The 20,865-nt window shown below is 37.5% G+C and overlaps 1 long non-coding RNA gene and 1 pseudogene across 7 annotated transcripts in view; one reads left to right on the plus strand and one right to left on the minus strand.

Moving 5' to 3' along the window:
* The window catches only part of LOC107126717 (uncharacterized), a 332,087-nt gene that overhangs the window by 190,891 nt on the left and 120,331 nt on the right, over window positions 1-20,865 (plus strand). The gene's annotated exons all lie outside the window — the stretch shown is intronic.
* LOC102124952 (zinc finger protein 639 pseudogene) lies at window positions 7,268-9,445 on the minus strand (annotated as a pseudogene).

Raw genomic sequence — 20,865 nt, forward strand, 5'->3', positions numbered from 1 at the left:
CATCAACACAGTAAAAGCGAACTCAGAAAAAGCACTTAAAATGTATGAAACTTAAGCAAATTTCTGAAAAACTACAATCATTACATTCAGATAGTATAATATATAATAATTATACACCAAAGTACCTAAATTGTAAAATTTCAGACCACTAGCCATAAAGATACTAAGCCTTTCCCCCCACCCCCCCCCCAAAAAAATACAGGTCCCCCACAAAGGATTAAAAATAAGCCTGACATCACATTTTTCCCACGTTGGAAGCTATAAAACAATGAAACAGTGGTTTTAATTATAAGTAAAATTTTGCCGATCTAGAATTCTGTATGCAGCCAAATTATCAATCTTCTGTGAGGATAGAATAAAGATATTTTCAGACAATGTTTCAAAAAAATTCATGTACTTTTTCTCAGAAAACTTCTGAATGATGTATTCCATCAAAATAAGGAAGCAAGGAAAAAAAAAAAAGATACACTCTACAGGACACAGGAGAGGAGAAAGGCAAGGGGAATTCTTAGGATGACAACTGTTAATTATGCCAAAGGGCAAGTAGAGTGAAAAATAGAACACAAGGATGGAGCATTCCAGTATGAGTTCTTCCAGAAAAAGGAAGGAAAAATGACAGATCATCTGATAGGTTTGATTATGTGGAGATATTGTGTTGCGAGTGTTAAAATAAAAACTGTAGACCAATTAAATATAACAGAGTTTGAGCAAAGAATGATTTGCAAATGGGGCAGCTTCACAAATTAGAATAGGTTCAAAGAGGCTTATTGCCACTGCATGGGCAAAAGAGACTATGGACAGAAGAAGGAAAGTGGTATACAGAAAAAGTGAGGTACACAAACAGCTGGGTTGGTTACAGCTTGGAGTTTACCTTTTTAAAAAATGATTTGAACAGTTGGCTGCCTTGAATTGGCTGAAACTCAGTGATTGGTACAAGAGTAGGGTATAGCCTGTTTAGACATCCAGTTGGGTTACAGTTCATTGTGTACGGAGAAACCTTTCGGGTGAACTTAAAATATGTAAGGAGGCAGCTTTAGGATAAACTTAATTTAACAAGAGACATTTACCCAATTATTATATGGTGTGAAAAAACACAGCTGTAAGTTCAAAGAAAACCAAGCACATTTTTAAAATTAGGTAATTTTAACTCCAGCAAAAACAAAACATTGTTCAAGTAAGAAAATGAAATACTTGGCCAGGCGTGGTGGTTCACGCCTGTAATCCCACACTTTGGGAGGCTGAGGTGGGTGGATCACCTGAGGTCAGGTGTTCGAGACCAGCTTGACCAACATGGTGAAACCCTATCTCTACTAAAAATGCAAAAATTAGCTAGGCTTGGTGGCATGCACCTGTAATCCCAGCTACTCAGGAGGCTTAGGCAGATTCACTTGAACCTGGGAGGTGGGGGTTGCAGTGAGCCGAGATTGTGCCATTGTACTCCAGCCTTGGGGACAGACCAAGACTCTGTCTCAAAAAAAAAAAAAAAAAAAAAAAAGAACAAAATACTCTGGCACAATATTGAACAATATTCGTATAGGCATAGTATTAAAGTCCAGAAGATAATTTTAAGGGTTTATTATTAAGGAAAATGTCAAACACACGAAGTTAGAAAGCATAGTGTATAATTACCTTACACTCAACTTCGACAATTCTAAACCCCTTTAAAATGATCACTCCTTTAAAAATGACCACATTCCCATCATTCTAGTCTCCAAAGCAACAATATCATTAGCTATCATTTAATGTTCACATTTCTGCAATATTCCTGTGAATGTTGAATCAAGATTTAAAAAGTGATTCATTGCAATGCATTAACATGTCTTTTAACATTTTCTTAACTCCACAGGTTTCTCTTCCATTTCTTTAAAAAAATAAAAATAAAAAAAAAACACTTTTTTAAAAAAAAATAGTAAACAGATTATTTCTCCTGTAGGTTCTCAGAGTTTTACTGCTTAAATAAATCAGAGATGACACAAACAAATGGAAAAACATTCCATGCTCATGGATAGGAAGAATCAGTATCATTAAAATGGCCATATTACCCAAAGCAGTTAACATAGTCAGTATTATTTCTGTCAAACTACCACTCACATTCTTCACAGAATTAGGAACAACTATTTTAAAATTTACATGGAACCAAAAAAGAGCCCCAATAGCCAAGGCAATTTTAAACAAAAAGAACAAAGCTGGAGGCATCACATTACCCAACTTCAAGTAATACTGCAGGGCTGCAGGAACCAAACAGCATGGTACTGGTACAAAAACAGACACATAGACTGATGGAATAGAATATAGAGCCCAGAAATAATGCTGTACAAATATAACTACTATCTAATATTCAACAAAGCTGACAAAAACAAGCAATGAGTAAAGGACTCCTTATTTAATGAATGGTGCTGGGATAACTGGCTAGCCATATGCAGAAGATTGAAACTGGACCTCTACCTTAAACCACAAACAAAAATCGGCTCAAGATGGATTAAAGGCTTAAATATGAAACCTAAAACCATTAAAAATAAACCCTGGCAAATAACCTAGGAAATATTATTCTGGACATAGGACTTGGCAAAGATTTCATGATGAAGACACCAAAAAGGATCTCAACAAAACAAAAAATTGACAAATGGGATCTAATTAAACTGAAGAGCTTCTGTACAGCAAAAGAAACTTCAACATAGTAAAAAGACATCCTACAGAATGGGAGAAAATATTTGCAAACATGCAGCTGACAAAGGTCTAATACCCAGAATGTTTGAGGAACTTAAACAAATTTACAAGCAAAAATCAATCAGCCCTATTAAAAAGTAGGCAAGGGACATAAGCAGACACTTTTCAAAAGAAGACATAATATAGCAATAAGCACATGAAAAAATTCTCAACATTTCTCATCATTAGAGAAATGCAAATCAAAACCACAAAGAGATACCATTGCACACCAGTCAGAGTGGCTATTACTAAAAGGTCAAAAAGTAACTGATGCTGGTGAGGTTGTAGAGAAACACTTATACACTGCTGGTGGGAGTGTAAATTAGTTCGGCCCTTGTGGAAAGCAGTGTAGCAATTCCTCAAAGAACTTAAAACAGAATTACCATTCAACCCTGAAATCTTATTATTGGGTACATGCCTGATACGGTTTAGCTCTGCGTCCCCACCCAAATCTCATTTTGAATTGTAATCCCCAAGTGTTGAGGGAGAAAGGCGAATGGATCATGGGGGTGGTTTACCCCATGCTGTTCTCATGATAGTGAGTGAGTGAATTCTCATGAGATCTGATGGTTTTGTAAGCATCTGACATTTCCCCTGCTTGTACTTCTCTCTCCTGCCACCATGTGAGGAAGGTGCTTGCTTCCACTTCACCTTCCACCATGATTGTAAGTTTCCTGAGGCCTCCCCAGCTGTGTGGAACTTTGAGTCAATTAAAACTCTCTCCTTGATAAATTATCCAGTCGCTTGTATTTCTTTATAGCAATGTGAAAACAGACTAATACAATACCCAAAGGAATATAAATCATTCTATTATAAAGACACATGAACATATATGTTCATCACAGTACTATTCACAATAGCAAAGACATGGAATCATCCTAAATGCCCATCAACAGTGGACTGGATAAAGAAAATATGATACATATACACCACAGAATACTATGCAGCCATAAAAAAGAATGAGATTCTCCGTCTCAAAAAAAAAAGAAAAAAAAAAATGAGATTATGCCCTTTGCAGGAACATGGATGGAGCTGGGGGCCATTAACCTTAGCAAACTAATGCACGAACAGAAAACCAAGTACTTCAGATTCTCACTTATAGGTGGAGCTAAACAATGAGAACGTATGAATACAAAGAAGGGAATAACAGACACTGGCACCTATTTGAGGATGGAGTGTGAGAGAAGGAAAAGGTTCAGAAAAAATACCTATTGGGTACTATGCTTATTACCTGGGTGATGAAATGATTTGTAAACAAAACGCCTATGACATGTAGTTTACCTATAGAACAAAATTGCACATGTACTGCTGAACCTAAAATAGAAGTTAAAAATAAAAGCTATTTTGTGAAACTCTAAAAAAAGTTTCTCAGGGTTTGAATTTGCTGATTGCAGCCATGGCATTATTGAACATAATTGAGATACATCAAAGACAATTAAGTCTATGCATTTGTGATGATATCATGAGATACTTTATTGATTACCTTTGGAGGAAAAAATGAAATCAACTCACTAAATTGAAGGTTGGCAAATGCAAGGAAATAATTAGCATTTATCTTGAATTTTCTATTCAAACTATACCTTACAAAAATAAAACAAAACAATTTATGAGGGTAAGTTTATCTTTAGAAATGTGTTTGAGCTAATAAATGAAGAAATGAGAGAATTAGAATATTACCATTTTGCAATCTTTTATGAATTAATGGTTTCTAACATACCAAAAAGAGAGCCAACCGGAATTATGTACTTCCTGGTACCTACAAAGTAATCTTTCTATTTTAAAAAAGTCAAACTTGAATCTGATTGAGACTTTAAAATGAACTTATAAATACATATGGTAATATACAAAGTACATAAAGGAGACTAAAATTTTAATTAGCAAAATATGATGAAAATCATGTATGGAGAATAGAGAAAGCATATGAGAGAATGAAAAGTCCTCAACTTCTCTGATTAAAGGCCATAGATAACATCAAACTATACAAACCATGATGCATTTATCAGTTAGAAGCATTGAGAGAAACATTATCCACTAAATGTTTCTAAAGAGCTTGCCCGTGTGATGAGGCAAAGCATGAAGAGCTAAGAGTATTGAGTTTTTATTTGTTTTTTTTTTTTTTTTTGGACCATATATTACTTGAAAAATATTTTTAATATTTTTATTTTTGATTTTATGGGTACATAATAGTTGTACATACCATGGGGTACATGTGATATTTTGAAAATAGCATACAATGTGTAATTACCAAATCTGGGTAATTGGGATATCCATCACCTCACACATTTATCATTGCTTTGTGTTGGAAACATTCCAAATCTTCTTTTGGCTATTTTGAAATATACAATAAATTATTGTTTACTATAGTTGTGCTATTGAACACTGGATCTTATTTCCTCTACCTAATTGTGGTTTTGTACCCATTAACCAACTCTCTTCATCTCTTTCTCTCCACTACTCTTCCCAGCCTCTGGTAATGACCATTCTACTCACTACCTCTATGAGATCTTGTTTTTAGCTCCAACATATGAGTGCAAACATAATCATTGTCTGTGACTGGCTTATTTTACTCAATAAAATGTCTTCCACTTTCATTCATGTTGTTGTAAGTATCAGGACTTAATTCTTTTTTATGGCTGAATAATATTTCATTGTGTACATATGCCATATTTATTTTCTTTATTCGTATATCCACTGATGAACACTTAGGTTAATTGCATGTCTTGGCTCTCATAAATAGTGCTGCAATAAACATGGGAGTGCAGAAATCTCTTCAATATACTGCTTTTCTTTCTTTGGAATAAGTCCCAGCAGGAGAATTTCTGGATCATATAGTAGTCCGATTTTTAGTTTTTTGAGGAACCTCCATACTGTTTTCCAAAATGGCTGTACTAATTTACATTTTCATCAACATTGATGAACATTTCCCTTTCTATATATTTTTGCCAAATTTTGGTGGTTTATTTTTTTGTTCATTTGTTTACTTGATAGTAGCTATTTTAATTGTGGTGAGGAGATAACTTGTTATAATTTTTATTTGCATATTACTAATGATTAGTGATGTTGAGCATTTTTTCTTATACCTGTCGGTCATTTGCATGTCTTCTTTTGAAAAATGTCTATTCAGATCTTTTGCCTATTTTTAAAATCAGATCATTTTTCTGCTCTTGTTTGAGTTCCTCAAATATTCTGGTTATTATTCTCTTGTCAGATGAATAGTTTGCAAATATTTTCTCCCATTCTGTAGCTTGTCTCTTCACTTTATTTTTTCCTTTTGCTGTGCAGAAGCTTTTTAAATTTCTGCTTTGGTTGCTTGTGCTTTTGAGTTCTTACTCAAGAAATCTTTGCCTAGGACAGTGACCTAAAGTATTTCTCCAATGTTTTCTTCTAGTAGTCTTATAGTTTCAAGTCTTACATTTAAGTCTTTAATACATTTGATTTTTTTTATAAGTGAGAGAGTGGGGTCTAGTTTTATTTTTCTGCATATGGATATCCAGTTTTCCCAGCACTATTGAAGACATACAGAATAGAGAACTCAGAACAGCCTGTAATCCCAGCACTTTGGGAGGCCGAGACAGGCGGATCACGAGGTCAGGAGATCGAGACCATCCTGGCTAACACGGTGAAACCCCGTCTCTACAAAAAAATACAAAAAAAAACTAGCCGGGCGAGGTGGCGGGCACCTGTAGTCCCAGCTACTCGGGAGGCTGAGCCAGGAGAATGGCGTGAACCTGGGGGTGGAGCTTGCAGTGAGCTGAGATCTGGCCACTGCACTCCAGCCTGGGCAACAGAGCGAGACTCCGTCTCAAAAAAAATAAATAAATAAAATAAATAAATAAATAAATAAATCCATGCATTTACAGACAACTTATTTTCAACAAATGTGACAAGAACATTGGGAAAAGGGCAGTCTCTTCAATAAATGAAAACACATTAAAATTTTTAAAAAATCTAAATTACGTGTCTTCTCCCAACAGAGTCAACAGCTATTACTTGTTATTCATTCTACATAGATTTTATGTGTATTGTTGTTGTTATTTGATAGAAATATTCTTTGTTTTTGGATGCTTCCAACCATTTGCCTGTTGGGAAGTTCATCTCCTCATGGTGCTCTATCACTCAGCAGCCCCCTTCACTATCAAGAGTCTTCTGGCTTGGACAATGAATTTTAGAGCCATTCGATAAATAGCTACCACATTTTTTGCAACTTGAAAATTTTCCAAACTGCTCCAGTCCCTCAGACATTTCAGAAAAGGATTGGAAAAAAGCTCTTGACCATCAGTTATTGGAGAGAGTTCATAAGTTAGTGAAGAGAAGGTATCTCAGTTAAGCTTTTAACTCAGTCTTTTAAGTCAAACTGATTAACATGGAGGTGGTAGAGTGAGAGGTTTCTCTAAACAAAGGTCATATTTCATATCTGATCTTCCTAAGTTAGCAGAAAAGCAAACTGGTCATGAAGGTATAAACTATATATTTATATCTTTCCCTGTTACTTCCTCATTAGTGTCTTCTTTGTAATTAGCAGAAACTCTTGGAAATCAAGTTATTATTTCACATCAATTCCTTTTCTTTTTTTTGAGTTATGATACAGTTATTTATTATTGTGTAAGCCCTTATTAATTAGTTCCTCCCTCATCCTATCTTAAAATATTCAACAATAGATAGGGGCTCAAAAAATTTTTTTTAAAAAACAGACTGCCATGAAAACCAAATCTTTTCTTCCTGTGATAATAGTGGCCTCCTAGTGTTATTTCTTATTAATGGGAGTATCCATGGATTTAATTGTATATTGCATTTTAGTTCTGGTCATATAATAATTTCATGACTTCATACACCAAAAAAACTAATCTTGTCTTGAGTTTTAAAAAGAAAAAGTTACTAGCACCCATGGTTAAGGAAGGAAAACTGCAGCTCATTTCAATACATTTGTTTCTTTTCAATTCATGAAATCGAGCACATGCAAGAAACAGGATGACAGTCACCAAGAGTGGTTAAAACTACAAACTATCACGCAATTGAAAATACCACATTAAAGATATATTTATATACTGAAAATGGAGCAATGCCAAAAAGATTTTATAATTTACAAAAGTTACTTGTTAAAGGCAAATTTCATAAGTTGTGTTTACAATTATCCATTTAATCATCTCCCAAAAAAGGCTAAATTTATTATTTTAAATTAACATTCTGTAAGTTAAAGAGAGTAATCAAGTTGTCTCATGGACTGGAAGGTGACTTAATTCCCTTTCATTTCCAAACCTCATCAAGCAGTCACTACATTTATGAGATAAGTCAGCTGAATGCTTGAAATCTAGATGAATTTTAAGATATTCAATTTGTCCTGTTGAATATTCACAATATTGACATAAATAAATCCCTTCAGATAAATGTGAATTTAAATGCTTGCAATATTCTAGCATACTTGAAAAGCCTTTCCCACGGTCATCACAAACATGAAGAAAAATTTTAGTATGTTCAATAGCAACATGCCCGTTAACATTTGTATGACATCTACTCCGAAAACCACATACTTGCCATACAAAGACGTTTTTACATTTGTCAAAGGTAATTTTGCTTAAGAGGCTATACTGTCCATGTTCTCCATTGTTATACTTATAACTTTATTAATTTACATGCATGCTCATTTACCACATGGCTATGCAAGTCTTCCGGATCATCAGTTTCATGTTCACAGAACTGACACAAGTACTGTTCATCACAGCTGTGCTCCTGGAAACGTAGGTAGAGTTCACTGCTTGAGGAGAACTGTACATCACACTGTTCACACCAATAGAGGTGATCACTAAAATGGGAGTCTGCAATGTGCTGACTGAGGTTCTCAAAAATTACTGTCTTATAGTCACAGTATTTACAAATGTAGGGATCCTCTTCATGTAGTTTGGCATGTTCTATCAGAAGCATATTGGTAGAGAAACTTTCCTTGCACACTCGACACACATTTGAATCAGTACATTTATGCTTCAGGATCATATGCTGCTTTAAGTCAGAAAAATATTTGCTGTTAAACTCACAAAGTTCACATTTATAGAGGCCACTGCTATCAGCTCTCAGTAAAGGCCATTTCTGCTGGGCAGTCACATTCAAACTTGGCTCTTGTCAAGAATTTTACAAAGTTTAGCTGGTGGTTCTTCATCAGTTTGATCTTGGAGACTCTCAGAGGAATTGTTTTCTGTCTCTATATCATAATCCTCAGAAATCGCATGCACTTCTACAGCAATTGGAACATCTTCAGTAGTGTGAACTTCTATAGGACTCTCCTCTTGGGTTTGCTGGTTGACTGATTCAGGTGAGTCACACTCTTCATCACAAATTTCAATACCAGCAGATTTTTCTGTAGAAAAGGCAGTGTGGTCTAGAATTCTAAGTACAGGACTGGGAACCAGGTAGTTCTGATTTCTGTTTCTGGCCTTGATTCCATCTGCAAATTTTGGCAAGTCGTTTGATGTCTTGGTATCAGAATCATCATCTTTGTTGTCAAAATATTTTAAATCTGGCTGTCTCAAGGAACAGACATGTAACGATGATCAGAGAAAATTCCATTGAATCCATCTGCAATTCTGCTTATTCCAGAGGAATCTGAATAACGAGAAGGGTGTTGAGTCTTCCTTTTTCTTTTTTTAGGATACTCATTCATATCTTTTCAATTTGGTGTAATTCTTACTACTGGAGTGAGGAAAAATGAATTACAATAAGTTTCTGTAGATGGTAAAAAATGCCCGTCAGTCCCCGCCCCAGGCCCACCCTGCGGGCCCACGTGCAGCTCAGAGGCTGCCGAGGCCGAGGTGCCGGAGCGTGGGCGGAGGGACAGCGCGGTTGTTCCCACGGACGGGCAGCGCTGCTACGGCCCTAGTGCTCCTGGACCCTGTGTTGGGCCGACCCCTCTCCCTCTCCGTGCGCCCCGCCCCGGGCCTAGGCTCCGCAGCCGCACTGCCCTGGCCGCCATCAATTCCTTTTCAGTTGACTTTTGAATCTGAGAATTACAGTAAATATTTATCTACATAAAGCCAAAATGAATACTCACTTAATAACAAAGCAACTAACAACTCCTTTCATTTTTTTTTTTTTTTTTTTTTTTTTTTTTTTGGGACAGAGTCTTGCTCTGTCACTCAGGCTGGAGTGCAGTGGCACCATCTCAGCTCACTGTGACCTCTGCCTGGCAGGTGCAAGTGATTCTCCTGCTTCAGCCTCCTGAGTAGCGGGGATTGCAAGCACATGCTACCATACCCAGCTAATTTTTGCATTTTTAGTAGAGATGGGGTTTCACCATGTTGGTCAGGCTTGTCTTGAACTCCTGACCTCATGATCTGCCTGCCTCAGCCTCCCAAAGTGCTGGGATTACAGGCGTGGGTCACCACACCCAGCCTAAACTATTTCTTATCTCTATGGTATACAAACTATTCTCCCCAAATCTACCCTTCTACTCCTCTTCCCACATACACTTTTATACTTTTTATGCTTTTTTCCTTCCTAATCTAAACTTTCTAAGCTATGAGACAACAGAAAAGTCCCTTTTACTCCCCTAAAAATAGACAATTCTATCAAATAAGAACATGTATAAAAGGTCTTCTGAAACTTGGGAGGCTGTAGAGAAATGTTATTATTTCTTCTAAAAATGTTATTATTGTATTATTTCTTCTCAAGCACGTATAGTAGATGAGAAGAGAAAAGGCTGATAATTCATTATACATGTTCCACAACCTACACCAAAGGGTTGTAGAGATTTCACGGAAATCTGTGTACTGAAACATTTATTAAAGATTAGATAGTATTTAATCATTTGCTGATATTAATTTTATATTACTTATATGTTTGATATATTTGAAAAAAAAATCAGTAGAAAAAGATCATTGTCCCAAATGGAGAAACAGAAAATATATGTTAATCATAGGCAATATCATAAATTAATGAGTTAAATTAGTGGAAGTTTGATAAACAGCAGGGTTTTTAGTAGACTATGATTTTAAGAGCATTATTATGATCAAATAGTCAATAATAATAGTGATAGATGGAATGCTTTTACTTGAGTTTCTCTCTTTCTCCCCTCACCCCCACTTGTCTTTATCTCTATCTTCACTCCTTTTGTTATCATTCACCTTTCAATTTATTTTTACATACATGGTTTCTACTTACCAGTCACTTAAGAAGCTGAGCTGTAGATTCCCTTCCAAGATGGCCAAATAGGAACAGCTCCAGTCTGCAGCTCCCAGCATGATTGAGGCAGAAGACAGGTGATTTCTGCATTTCCAACTGAGGTACCTGTTTCATCTCACTGGGAGTAGTTGGACAGTGGGTGCAGCCCACGGAGTGCGAACTGAAGTAAGGTGGGGCATTGTCTCACCCAGGAAGCACAAGGAGTCAAGGAATTTCCCTTTCCTAGCCAAAGGAAGCCGTGACAGACTGTACCTGGAAAAGTGGGACATTCTTACCAAAATATTGTGCTTTTCCAATGGTCTTAGCAAATGGCACACCAGGAGATTATATCCTGTGCCTGGCTTGGTGGGTCCCACACACACACGGAGACTTGCTTACTGCTAGCGTGGCAGTCTGAGATCGACCTGCGAGGCAGCAGGCAGGGGGAGGTGCATCTGCCATTGCTGAGGCTTGAGTAGGTAAATAAAGCAGCTTGGGAAGCTTGAACTGGGCAGAGCCCACCACAGTTCAGCAAGGCCTGCTGCCTCTGTAGATTCCACCTCTGGGGTCAGGGCATAGCTGAACAAAAGGCAGCAGAAACTTCTGCAGACTTAAACATTCCTGTCTGACAGCTCTGAAGACAACAGTGGTTCTCCCAGCATGGTGTTTGAACTCTGAGAGTGGACAGGCTGCCTCCTCAAGTGGGTCCCTGACCCCTGTGTAGCCTAACTTGGAGATGCCTCCCAGTGGGGGCCGACTGACACCTTATACAGGCAGGAGCCCCTCTGGGACTGAAGCTTCCAGAGGAAGGATCAGGCAGCAATATTTGCTGTTCTGCAATATTTGCTGTTCTACAGCCTCAACTGGTGATACTCAGGCAAACAGGGTCTGGAGTGGACCTCCAGCAAACTCCAGCAGCCCTGCAGCTGAGGGACCTGACTGTTAGAAGGAATCTAACAAACAGAAAGGAATAGCATCAACATCAACAAAAAGGACATCCACTCCAAAACCCCATCTGTAGGTCACCAACATCAAAGACCGAAGGTAGATAAAACCACATAGATAGGGACAAACCAGAGCAGAAAAGTTGATAATTCTAAAAACCAGAGTGCCTTTTCTCCTCCAAAGGATCGCAGGTCCTTGCCAGCAATGGAACAAAGCTGGGCAGAGAATGACTTTGATGAGTTGACAGAAGTAGGCTTCAGAAGGTCAGTAATAACAAATTTCTTCTAGCTAAAGGAGGATGTTTGAACTCATCGCAAGGAAGCCAAAAACCTTGAAAAAAGATTAGACGAATGGCTAACTAGAATAAAAATGTAGAGAAGACCTTAAATGACTTGATGGAGCTGAAAACTATGGCATGAGAACTACATGATGCAGGCACAAGCTTCAGGAGCCGATTCAATCAAGTAGAAGAAAGAGTATCAGTGATTGAAGATCAAATTAATGAAATGAAGTGAGAAGAGAAGTTTAGAGAAAAAAGAGTAAAAAGAAACAAACAAAGCCTCCAAGAAATATGGGACTGTGAAAAGACCAAATCTACATTTGATTGGTGTACCTGAAAGTGATGAGGAGAATGGAACCAAGTTGGAAAACACTCTTCAGGATATTATCCAGGAGAACTTCCCCAACCTAGCAAGGCAGGCCAACATTCAAATTTGGGAAATACACAGAACACCGCAAAGATACTCCTCGAGAAGATCAATCCCAAGACCCATAATTGTCAGGTTCACCAAGGTTGAAATAAAGGAAAACATGTTAAGGGCAGCCAGAGAGGTTGGGTTACCCTGTAGCTCCACATAGTTACAAATTATTAATTTCTTTGTATTACATTAATTAATATTTTATAATATGGAATATATGTTACACATACATTAGAAGTTTATGTTCTCCCTGGGAGCAATCCTGGATTATACATAATCAAACCCCTATATGCAATTAAAAATAAATTTGATTTTCAGACATTTTTCACCTATCTTGAGAACTTAGGAGGCAAAAAATTGACATAGAATAGACAAAATATGTCTTCATAGTCTAAAGTCAACCACACAATTCTATATTTTTATAATCCCATGGGCATGAAAAGCTCAGCAGCTGTGCATTAGGAAGTTCAAACATCATAGTTTAAGGTTTTAACTTTATAGTGTCTATAAAAACACAATATGTGGCCAGGGGAAGTTGTTTATAAAAAATTCTCAACAGTGATACTTAAAATAGTTTTAAATATACTTTTTAAACTGAAATTTGTTTATATTTATAGACCATAAAATTCACTGATCTGATGTAAAATATAGTTTTAAGTGGCAGATTCTGAGATATTGATCTGTTTAAGCAAATGTCCTAGTAGAAACTACTAGGAAATAACTTTTTTTTTCCTCTAGCAAGATTCTTCATTCCTCCAACTCTCACTTCCACTCTTTTTCCTTTTTCTTCTTCCTTCCCATAGAATGTTTTTATTTTTTCTTATTCTTGCTCATCTTTAACATTCATTTCTTTGCCTCCTCTTCTTTTTTTCCTCCTTGCCATTTCTTCTCTTCTTTGTGCATTAGGGCTCTGCTTACTTCCCTAACCTTTTTTTCTGGCTGTTTCTCTCTTTCATTTGGTTACATTAAAACTCCTTCTGGCAAAATCTCTCCCTCAGATACATCAGAGCCCTTGAATGAAATGCCTGGAAAATTAATTCCATGTACATTTTAGGAAATCTTGCTCACAGCTGCATTTTTCCATTAGAGATGGTTTCAAAGGCTGCATTTAACACACACACACACACACACACACACACAGAGCCAAATGAGGCAAAGTTTAAGTGAGAAAACATGTGTGGAGCATTAAGCCAAATGACAGGAGGAGGGTTGCATTTTCAGAGAAGCAGGGAAGTTCTATAAATGCCTTTCAAATAAAACAAGAACACTTTTGAACTTTAAAAATCAGATTGCCAACACAGAATTGACTAAAATAAAATTCGCATTTAGTTTGAAAGACAATTACAGGTCAGCTTCTTTTTTTAATATTTATTTTTATTTTAAATTATATGTTAAGTTCTAGGGTACATGTGCACAATGTGCAGGTTTGTTACATAGGTATACATGTGCCATGTTTGTTTGCTGCACCCATTAACTTGTCACTTACATTAGGTATTTCTCCTAATGCTGTCTCCCATTGTCTCACCCCATGACAAGCCCTGGTGGGTGATGTTCCCCACCCTGTGTCCAAGTGTTCTAATTGTTCAATTCCTACCTATGAGTGACAACAAGCAGTGTTTGATTTTCTGTCCTTGTGATAGTTTGCTCAGAATGATGGTTTCCAGCTTCATCCATGTCACTACAAAGGACATGAACTCATCCTTTTTTATGGCTGTATAGTATTCCATGGTGTATATGTGCCACATTTTCTTAATCCAGTCTGTCATTGATGGACATTTGGGTTGGTTCCAAGTCTTTGCTATTGTGAATAGTGCTGCAATAAACATACGTGCTCGTGTGTCTTTATACTAGAATGATTTATAATCCTCTGGGTATTTACCCAGTAATGGGATTGCTAGGTCAAATGGTATTTCTAGTTCTAGATCCTTAAGGAATCACCATACTGTCTTCCACAATGGTTGAACTGGTTTATGTTCCCACCAACAGTGTAAAAGCATTTCTATTTCTCTACATCCTCTCCAGAACCGGTTGTTTCCTGATTTTTTAATGATTGCCATTCTAACTGGTGTGAGATAGTATCTCATTGTGGATTTGATTTGCATTTCTCTGATAACCAGTGATGATGAGCATTTTTTCATGTGTCTGTTGGCTGCATAAATGTCTTCTTTTTGAGAAGTGTCTGTTCATATCCTTTGCCCACTTTTTGATGGGGTTGTTGATTTTTGTCTTGTAAATTTTTCTTCACAGATTCTGGATATTAACCCTTTGTCAGATGGGTAGATTGCAAAAATTTTCTCTCATTCTGTAGGTTGCCTGTTTACTCTGATGGTAGCTTCTTTTTCTGTGAAGAACCTCTTTAGTTTAATTAGATCCCATTTGTCTATTTTGGCTTTTGTTGACATTACTTTTGGTGTTTTAGTCATGAAGTCCTTGCCCATGCCTATGGCCTGAATGGTATTGCCTAGGTTTTCTTCTAGGGATTTTATAGTTTTAGGTCTAACATTTAAGTCTAATCCATTTTTGATTAATTCTTGTATAAGGTGTAAAGAAGGGATCAAGTTTCAGCTTTTTACTTGTGGCTGGCCAGTTTTCCCAGCACCATTTATTAAATAGGGAATCCTTTCCCTATTTCTTATTTTTGTCAGGTTTGTCAATCATCAGATGGTTGTAGATGTGTGGTGTGATTTCTGAGGCTTCTGTTCTGTTCCATTGGTCTATATCTCTATTTTGGTACCAGTAGCATGCTGTTTTGGTTACTGTAGCCTTCTAGTATAGTTTGAAGTCAGGTAGTGTGATGCCTCCAGCTTTGTTCTTTTGGCATAGGATTGTCTTGGCAATGCGGTATCTTTTTTGGTTCCATATGAACTTTAAAGCAGTTTTTTTTCCAATTCTGTGAAGAAAGTCATTGGTAGCTTGAGGGGGATGACATTTAATCTATAAATTACCTTGGGCAGTATGGCCATTTTCACAATACTGATTCTTCCTTTCCATGAGCATGGAATGTTCTTCCATTTGTTTGTGTCCTCTTTTATTTTATTGAGCAATGGTTTGTAGTTCTTGAAGATGTCCTTCACTTCCCTTGTAAGTTGGATTCTTAGGTATCTTATTCTCTTTGATGCAATTGTGAATGGGAGTTCATTCATGATTTGGCTCTCTGTTTGTTTGTTATTGGTGTATAAGAATGCTTGTGATTTTTGTACATTGATTTTGTATCCTGAGACTTTGCTGAAGTTGCTTATCAGCTTAAGGAGATTTTGGGCTGAGATGATGGGGTTTTCTAAATATACAATCATGTCATCTGCAAACAGGGACAATTTGACTTCCTCTTTTCCTAGTTGAATACCTTTATTTCTTTCTCCTGCCTGATTGCCCTGGCCAGAACTTCCAACCCTATGTTAAATAGGAATGGTGAGAGAGGGCATCCCTGTCTTGTGCCAGTTTTCAAGGGGAATGCTTCCAGTTTTTGCCCATTCAGTATAATAATGGCTGTGGGTTTGTAATAAATGGCTCTTATTATTTTGAGATATATTGCATCAATACCTAATTTATTGGGAGTTTTTAGCATGAAGGGCTGTTGAATTTTGTCAAAGGCCTTTTCTGCATCTATTGAGATAATTATGTGGTTTTTGTCGTTGGTTCTGTTTATGTGATGGATTACGTTTATTGATTTGCGTATGTTGAACCAGCCTTGCATCCCAGGGGTGAAGCCGGCTTGATCTTGGTTGATAAACTTTTTGCTGTGCTGCTGGATTTGCTTTGCCAGTATTTTATTGAGGATTTTCGCATTGATGTTCATCAAGGATATTGGTCTAAAATTCTCCTTTTTTGTTGTGTCTCTGCTAGGCTTTGGTATCAGGATGATGCTGGCCTCATAAAATGAGTTAGGGAGGATTCCCTCTTTTTCTATTGATTGGAATAGTTTCAGAAGGAATGGTACTAGCTCCTCTTTGTACCTCTGGTAGAATTCGACTATGTATCTCTCTGGTCCTGGACTTTTTTTGGTTGGTAGGCTATTAATTATTGCCTCAATTTCAGAGCCTGTTATTGGTCTATTCAGAGACTCAGCTTCTTCCTGGTTTAGTCTTGGGAGGGTGTATGTATCCAGGAATTTATCTATTTCTTCTAGTTTGTTTGTGTAGAGGTATTTATAGTATTCTCTGATGGTAGTTGGTATTTCTGTGGGATTGGTGGTGATATCCCCTTTATCATTTTTTGTTGTAATTTTTTTATTCTTCTCTCTTTTCTTTGTTCTTTTTGCTAGTGATCTGTTTTATTGATCTGTAAAAAACCAGCTCCTGGTTTCATTGATTTTTTGAAGGGCTTTTTGTGTCTCTATCTCCTGAATTATGCTCTGATCTTAGTTACTTCTGCTAGCTTTTGAATTTGTTTGCTCTTTCTTCTCTAGTTCTTTTAATTGTGATGTTAGGGTATCAGTTTCAGATCTTTCCTGCTTTCTCTTGTGGGCATTTAGTACTATAAATTTCCCTCTACACACTGCTTTAAATGTGTCCCAGAGATTCTGGTACGTTGTGTCTTTGTTCTCATTGGTTTCAAAGAACATCTTTTTTCTGCCTTCATTTTGTTATTTACCCAGTAGTCATTCAGGAGCAGGTTGTTCAGTTTCCATGTAGTTGAGTGGTTTTGAGTGAATGTCTTAATCCTGAGTTCTAATTTGATTGCACTGTGGTCTGAGAGAAAGTTTTTTTTTATGATTTCTGTTCTTTTACATTTGGTGAGGAGTGTGTTACTTCCAACTATGTGGTCAATTTTGGAATTAGTGCAATGTGGTGCTGAGAAGAATGTATATTCTGTTGATTTGGGGTGGAGAGTTCTGTAGATGTCTATTAGGTCAGCTTGTTGCAGAGTTGAGTTCAATTCCTGGATATCTTTGTTAACCTTCTGTCTTGTTGATCTGTCTAATATTGAGAGTGGGGTGTTAAACTCTCCGATTATTACTGTGTGGGAGTCTAAGTCTCTTTGTAGGTCTCTCAGGACTTGCTTTATGAATCTGAGTGCTCCTGTTTTGGATGCAGATATATTTAGGATAGTTAGCTCCTCTTGTTGAATTGATTCCTTTACCATTATATAATGACCTTCTTTGTCTCTTTTGATCTTTGTTGGTGTAAAATCTATTTTATCAGAGAGGAGGGTTGCAACCCCTCTTTTTTTTTTTTTTTTTTTTGCTTTCCATTTGCTTGGTAGATCTTCCTCCATCCCTTCATTTTGAACCTATATGTGTCTCTGCACGTGAGATGGGGGGTCTCCTGAATACAGCACATTGATGAGTCTTGATTCTTTATACAATTTGCCAGTCAGTGTCTTTTAATTGGGGCATTTAGCCCATTTACATTTAAGGTTAATATTGTTATGTGTGAAGTTGACCCTGTTATTATGATGTTAGCTGGTTATTTTGCCTGTTAGTTGATGCAGTTTCTTCCTAGCATCAATGGTCTTTACAATTTGGCATATTTTTGCAATGGCTGGTACTGGTTTTTCCTTTCCATGTTTAGTGTTTCCTTCAGGAGCTCTTGTAAGGCAGGCCTGGTGGTGACAGGCATTTGCTTGTCTCTAAAGGATTTTATTTCTCCTTCACTAATGAAGCTTAGTTTGTCTGGACATGAAATTCTGGTTGAAAATTGTTTTCTTTAATAATGTTGAATATTGGCTTCCACTGTCTTCTGGCTTGTAGGGTTTCTGTGGAGATATCTGCTGTTAGTCTGATGGGCTTCCCTGTGTGTAACCCAACCTTTCCCTCTGGCTGCCCTTAGCATTTTTTCCTTCATTTCAACCTTGGTGAATCTGACAATTATGTGTCTTGGGGTTGCTCTTCTCAAGGAGTGTCTTTGTGGTGGTCTCTGTATTTTCTGAATTTGAATGTTGGCCTGCCTTGCTAGGTTGGGGAAGTTTTCCTGCATAATATTCTGAAGAGTGTTTTCCAGCTTGGTTCCATTCTCCCCGTCACTTTCAGGTAAACCAATCAAATGTAGATTTGGTTTTTCTACATAGTCCCATGTTTCTTGGAGGCTTTGATTCTTTTTACTCTTTTTTCTCTAAACTTCTCTTCTCACTTCATTTCATTAATTTGATCCTCAGTCACTGATACTCTTTCTTCCACTTGATCGAATTGGCTACTGAAGCTTGTGCATGCATCACGTCATTCTCTTGCCATGGTTTTCAGCTCCATCAGGTAATTTAAGGTCTTCTCTACACTTTTATTCTAGTTAGCCATTCATTTAATCTTTTTTTAAGGTTTTTAGCTTCCTTACGATGGGTTTGAACATCTTCCTTTAGCTCAGAGAAGTTTCTTATTACTCTCTTTCTGAAGCCTACTTCTGTCAGCTCATCAAAGTCATTCTGTGTCCTTCTTTGTTCTGTTGCTGACAAGGAGCTGCGATCCTTTGGAGGAGAAGGGGTACTCTGGTTTTCTGAGTTTTCCACTTTTCCGCTCTGATTTCTTGCCATCTTTGTGGTTTTATCTACCTTTGGACTTTGATGATGGTGACCTACAGATAGATGGTGTTTTGGGGTGGATGTCCTTTTTGTTGATATTGATGCTATTACTTTCTGTTTGTTAGTTTTCCTTCTTACGGTCAGGTCCCTCAGCTACAGGGCTGTTGGAGTTTGCTGAAGGTCCACTCCAGACCCTGTTTGCCTGGGTATCACCAGCAGAGGCTGTAGAACAGCAAATATTGCAGAACAGCAAATATTACTGCCTGATCCTTCCTCTGGAAGCTTCATCTCAGAGGGACACCTAGCTGTATGAGGTGTCAGTCGGCCCCTACTGGGAGGTGTCTCCAAGTTAGATTACATGTGGGTCAGGGACCCACTTGAGGAGGCAGCCTGTCCATTCTCAGAGCTCAAACACCATGCTGGGAGATCTACTGCTCTCTTCAGAGCTGTCAGACAGGGATGATTAAGTCTGCAGAAGTTTCTGCTGCCTTTTGTTCAGCTATGCCTTGTCCTCAGAGGTGGAGTCTACAGAGGCAGGTGGGCCTCATTGAGCTGGAGTGGGCTCCACCCAATTCAAACTTCCCGGCTGCTTTGTTTACCTACTCAAGCCTCAGCAATGGCAGATGTCCTGGCCCCAGCAAGGCTTGCTGCCTTGTAGTTCAATCTCAGACTAGCAGTGGGCAAGGCCCCATGGGCATGGGACCTGCTGAGCCAGGTGTGGGATATAGTCTCCTGGTGTGCAATTTGCTAAGACCATTGGAAAAGTGCAGTGTTTAGGTGGCAGTGTCCCAATTTTCCCAGTATAGTCTGTCATGGCTTCCCTTGGCTAGGAAAGGGAAATCTCCCAACCCCTTGTGCTTCCTGGGTGAGGGGATGCCCTGCCCTGCTTCGGCTCACCCTCTGTGGGCTGCATCCACTGTCTGACCAGTCCCATTGAGATGAACCAGGTACCTCAGTTGGAAATGCAGAGATCAACCATCTTCTGCGTTGATCATGCTGGGAGTTACAAACCAGAGCTCTTCCTATTCAGCCATCTTGGAAAAGCAATCAATACAGCAGTATATTAATGTCAAATGCAAAACTATGGTTCTATTATATATGCATGGCAGGTTCAATATATCTTTAATAAACCTAATATAATTAAGTTACCGTGAAATGTTATATTCCGTCACTACATACAGTTTGAAAAAATTTAGAGATTCTGAAATCAGTTTGATGATTTCATATAAAACAATAGGCTGAAATATAACATTTCCTCTACTTTCTCTCTTCTGGTTTGCTACCTATCATGTGCTTGAAACTTAACTCTGTTTTCATTTATTTCTTTTGTCTGTGGTTTCTGCTTTTGTTTGTTAGTTTTATTTGGTTATTTATTTAGTAAACTGTAGTTTTTCTATGGCAAAGTAACCTATATAATTTTATCAAAATGTGTGAAGTATTCATGGATGTGACTGAACTTTCTGCAGAATACTATCTGATACTATTGGAACAATTTGTATGGGAGCCTTAGAAAACATCAATGCACTACAGACTATATATGGAGTCTTTTTAAAAAAGATTTTTACTTGGTACAGAGTGTCAGTGTTAGGGCAGTCATTTCACCACTGTTTTTTATGGCCCTTGGAATCATAAAGCTGATTTGTCAGACATTCTGGATATCTTCAGACAATGTGAGATAATGGAAGAAACTCTTGGCTCAAAGACAGAAATAAGGCTTTTATCCTACTTCTGCCATGTTAGTTAGTTATTTGTAAGGAAACCAAGAATAGGGGTTGATTCCCTTTAAAAATAGTGCACTTATTAAGAAAAAAGAAAACAGAAAAAGTGCTGCTCTTATTAGAATCATATTTAATTTTCCCTAGTCATTGGCAAGATGGATGGTGGTAAAATGCACTTTTTAATTGCAAAAAGATAATAT

Source organism: Macaca fascicularis, chromosome 11 (genome assembly GCF_037993035.2).
Source record: "Macaca fascicularis isolate 582-1 chromosome 11, T2T-MFA8v1.1".
In the NCBI taxonomy this organism is placed as follows: Eukaryota; Metazoa; Chordata; class Mammalia; order Primates; family Cercopithecidae; genus Macaca; species Macaca fascicularis.